Source organism: Neodiprion pinetum, unplaced genomic scaffold (genome assembly GCF_021155775.2).
Source record: "Neodiprion pinetum isolate iyNeoPine1 unplaced genomic scaffold, iyNeoPine1.2 ptg000056l, whole genome shotgun sequence".
In the NCBI taxonomy this organism is placed as follows: Eukaryota; Metazoa; Arthropoda; class Insecta; order Hymenoptera; family Diprionidae; genus Neodiprion; species Neodiprion pinetum.
The window spans coordinates 107,501-112,500 of NW_027184485.1; the positions used below are offsets into that span (position 1 = coordinate 107,501).

The window sequence follows — 5,000 nt, forward strand, 5'->3', positions numbered from 1 at the left end:
CGCGGATCTTCCTTGCTGCGAGGCTTCGGCGGCGGTTCGCCGTTGCCGTCGTCCTCTTCGGCCGCCATTCAACGGTCAGCTCAGAACTGGCACGGACTGGGGGAATCCGACTGTCTAATTAAAACAAAGCATTGCGATGGCCCTAGCGGGTGTTGACGCAATGTGATTTCTGCCCAGTGCTCTGAATGTCAACGTGAAGAAATTCAAGCAAGCGCGGGTAAACGGCGGGAGTAACTATGACTCTCTCTTCCTGGGAGAGTCATGGTTACGACCGCCACCGGGGGGTTTGGGGGGCCGGTCAGGCCCCCCATTCCCCTCCCGGGGGTGCCGGCGCGCGATGCCCGACGTTCCCCCTGCATCGAGCCTCAAACCGGTAACTTTAGTTACTTACAGTCTACGAACACGGCAGAGCCAGGCATCCGCTAGACCCGGACCATCAAGACTTTTAAACAGGGGTGTTTGTTATGTGAACACCGGAACCAGACTGCTTAAAACTCCGATTTCCCCGGTGAACCTACCGGATACGGACCATCACACCTGAGCTAGGCTCGGATACTAGTACACGTAAACGTGCCCGACACCTCAAACGCCTGCCCTATGTGGTGGCTGGGCAGGGGGGCCCGAACCCCCCCCCCGTAAAAGGACTCCAGCCTTCAACGCACTATGGCACGAGATCCATGTTCCTAAGCGAGACGCGCTGCCCCTAAGAGGCCGACACCAAATGACGGGGCACCTGTAGCCGGCAGGTGGGGCTCCCCGTCCCCTCAGATACTCGTGTTAGCAAGGCTCCCCTTGCAACGTTGGACGAGTCGCCGTCGCCCCAGCTTATCGCTAGACAGGCTACCACACCTCCATACTGAAGGCAGCATCCGTCGCTGCAAGCAGCTTCGGGCAGCAACTCCTTCAGTTTTATGGGTAAACGGCGTGTGGTCTGCCAAGGGGCTCGTCTCGGATACTAACACAGCAGGAGTGCGCCTGGCCCGACACCTCAAACGACGGCCCCACCGTTTACCCAGTTTTGCCCCAACAGGGTACTCGTGTCAACAAGGCTCCCCTCGTAACGTTCAAACGAGTCATCGTCGCCCCAGCTTTCGCTTTTGCCATGCCAAGTTGGCCGGCTAGACAGGCTACCACACCTCTTTACTACAGATCGCATCTGTTGCCCGCATCAGCGGGATTGGGCAGCTAAACCCGTAGTTTTAGGGGTGAACGCCGTGTGGTCTGCCAAAAGGACTCGTCTCGGATACTGGGTTCAGGAGTGCCTGTGCCGACACCTCAAACGACGGCCTCAACGTTCACCCCGACATCAGCGTAAGCGTGCTCGTCACACACGTCGAGGTTCTTATGTTAAAAGGCTGTGCAGCACATGCCTTTACTTTCGTTTACCCGCGCTTGCTTCAAGCAAGCGCGGGTAAACGGCGGGAGTAACTATGACTCTCTTGTACATAGCTCGCCGCGATACCCGACGTGCGTGACGAGCACGCTTACGCTTAGTTTCATCGCCCCAACCAGGCGGTGCGTTGGTGAACCAACCAGCGATTGAACCAAATCTGGCGACGTCGAAAGGCGGGGTGGTGTCCGACGGCTCGATCGGCTGATCGAGTCTGAAGACTAAGCCTGTGCGAAAGAAAGACCTAAAGCCCGGTGCTGAGTTCCGCTCAGCATTCGGGCTTTTCTCGTTTAGTGTCTTTCGAACCTAATTGTGAGCACCCGGTGCCGAGTTCGCTCGGAGCCGGGTAGTTCACGTTAGGGACTTTCGGCCACGTCGGTCGGGGGTCGCCCACCCTCGGGTGGAGAGCAAGCGCGAGTGACAGGCGGGGCCAAACCTGTATACTCAACGCCGACACGCCTGTACGGCAAGAGGTGCAGGTCCCTCCTTGCTCGTAGTGTTTGGCACGCACTCTTACGTCAGCCAATGCGCACCACCCAGGCGCATTCCCTTGTGAAGTGACCAAGGGGTTTTAACACTAACAGAGTGGATACCGTTCGAGTCAAAGAGCGGCGGCTGGAGAGACAACCGGTGCGCTCGGTGAGGAACTACCGTAAGTGTCCCGGCGTAGATGCTGCCGTAATAGCTCCTCATGCTCGGGGGGACTCGGGCATGCAGTATATTTCCGGAGCACCATGGATCGTCCACCCAACGATGCCTCGGAGGCGGTCGGTACACCTAACGCTACTCGGGATGTACCGGTCGTGGCAGAGTTAATTGCCGAAGGTGCGAGTGCAGTAGCGGGGAGTGATGCTGCCCCAAGTGATCAACCTGGTCCATCCACCCGACCACGTCGTCCCTCCGTTGCCGGCCGGAGCACGGAGGCTGACGACATTAATGCTTTCCGAGCCACAGAACGCTTCGTTCTGGTCGCGGCGTTGAACAGAGTACAACGCTGTCCGAAGTGCTTGCAGCTAGGTCAAAACATCATCTGCACTGACAGCAAGCAACTGGACAAGCACATAAAAGAGGAACACCCTACTATCTGCACCCTCTGGCAGTGCGAAGGCTGCTTACGCACCTTCCCTAGAGTCCACGGATGGCGTGTACATATCATTACCTGTGCGCCGAGGCAAGTGAACGAGGCACTGCCATACCCATGCGTCCTCTGCGACCTGTCATTCGCTTCGCAAAGGGGCCTGTCTGCTCACGAACGCCACGAGCACCCAGCCCTTAGAAACGAAAAGCGTGTCGCGATCGCGGAGAAGCCAGGCGCTCCTGGTGGCCGTAAAGCCACGGTCTGGTCGGACGAAGATCTCGAACGTCTTGCTCAGCTTGAGCAAGAGTTCATCGAAGAGCGCTATATCAACGTCAAGCTCAAGGAGTTCTTCCCCGACCGTACAAATAAGCAAATTTCGGACGCACGCCGGCGTCTCCGCGACAGGGAACAGCGACGAGCGCAAGCCGAGGAGGAGCTAGCCGTCGGCGAGGAAGTGCAGGAACCTATACACCCTGCCTTACCGGACCGAGGTGACGCTCAGGACATAGCCAATGTCCTGGCTGCGCATGCGACGAATGAGCCTCCGGAACCCAATCCACCTGTCATGGGCCCGGAGGACGCACCGCTCATTCGAGAGGCTCGCAAGGAGAATGGTGATGCAGGCATCTGGTCTGAGTGGACCAGCTCTCTACAGCGGCTGCTCGATTCAAACGATCTTAACGAGCATAGCATCGATGCCCTGTACGAGGAGCTGCTAAACCAGATCAAGCCTGGCTGCGATCCCCGGAAGGGGTGTAGTGCGAGAGCGCCGAGGGGGCCGCGTGTCAAACGTAGTCACCGTCCGGCAAGGGGCCGACCACCAAATAGAACTTGGCGACGAAAGTTCGCTTACGCCAGGTGCCAAGACTTATACAACAACAACACAAAGCGCCTGGCAGAAGCTGTGACGGCCAACAACCTCTCCATACTACAGCCTAGCGGAAGCCCCGCGATGGAGCCGACGCGAAAGCTGTATGAGCAGCTTTGGGGCGAACCGGGACCTGACACAACTCTACCCCCTGGGGTAGAAGAGCCCGTACCTGTCAATCAAATACTTGTCCCGGTGACCGCCTTGGAAGTGGAGAGGAAGGTGGCCAGGATCAGCAGCGGGTCGGCTGCCGGACCGGATGGAGTGACACGTGCGGACCTCCAGAGCAAGCAGACGTACGTTGCCCTCTCCAGACTATTTAACGTTCTACTCCACGCCCGACACTACCCTAAGGCGTGGAGAACAAATAGAACAACGCTGATCCCTAAAGCCGGCAAGGACACCTCAGACGTCAGGAACTGGCGACCTATCACCGTCAGCTCGATGATCAGCAGGCTATTTTCTGCCCTGCTAGATCAAAGGCTGAGAGGTGTCCTTACTTTGAATTGTCGGCAGAAAGGTTTCACGGAGGAAAATGGCTGCTATGCAAACATACAACTTTTGCAAGCAGCCATATCGAACGCCAAGAGGAAAGGCGGTGTAATAACTGTACTAGATATATCGAAGGCTTTTGACACCGTCCCTCACTCCTCCATTGCGCAAGGTCTGGAGAGAAAGGGTATCCCACCGTCGGTTGCCTCTTACGTGGCCAATATGTACAGGGGCTGCGGCACGACCATCAAGTCGCAGGGTGGCGAGGTACAAATCGAACTGCAACGAGGGGTGAAGCAGGGCGACCCGCTTTCTCCCCTCATATTCAACCTCGCCATCGAACCCCTGCTTGAACGCTTGCAAACCGAGACACAGGGCATGGCCGTGGACGACCAGAATCTATCAGTGATGGCGTTCGCGGACGATCTGGTCCTGTTGTCGAAGGATGCCAAAATGGCACAAAGGCAGCTTGGTACGGTGAGTGAGTACCTGGCTGAACTCGGCATGAAGCTCTCTGTCGAGAAGTGCGCGAGCTTTGAGTACGTCCCAGGTGGCAAGACCTGGTATCTGAGGGATCCGAGCGTAAAGATCGGCGACCAATCGATCCCATTCGCTCCGCCCGAAGATGCCCTACGTTATCTTGGGGCAAGGGTCTCGCCCTGGTTCGGCGTACTCAGCGCATTCGATATCAGACCCCTGGAGGAAGTACTCGGGAGAATTCGAGCGCTTCCTCTCAAGCCTATGCAGAAGGTGAACCTACTAAACACTTACATTCTACCAAGGTTCACCTACGGTCTGATCTGCAGTCCTCCATCGGGGGCCGCTCTCGAACGAATCGACCGGCTCGTTCGATCAAGTGTTCGGGAGATCCTCCACCTGACGCCTTCGACCAGTGTTAAGTTCTTCTACACTCCGAAACGCGAAGGGGGGTTGGGTCTCACCGAACTAAAACAAATGACGCTTATTGCAGCCTTGCGCAATGCCATTAAAGCGCAAGCGTCAAGAGACCCGGTCGTGAGCGGAGCCCTCGAATCGGAGAGAGCCCAACGGCGGCTTGAAGCATACGCCGTAACACTGAAACTCCCTTGGCCTTTGTCTCTTCAAGAGCTGGACGAATATAAAGCCCAGCTCAAGAAGAGCTATCGCACTGACTGGGCCAAACAGGTCTGGCA

At 57.1% G+C, this 5,000-nt stretch overlaps 1 pseudogene; it reads left to right on the forward strand.

The window, feature by feature from the left end:
• LOC138191344 (large subunit ribosomal RNA) overlaps window positions 1-5,000 on the forward strand; it is a 10,506-nt pseudogene that overhangs the window by 2,496 nt on the left and 3,010 nt on the right.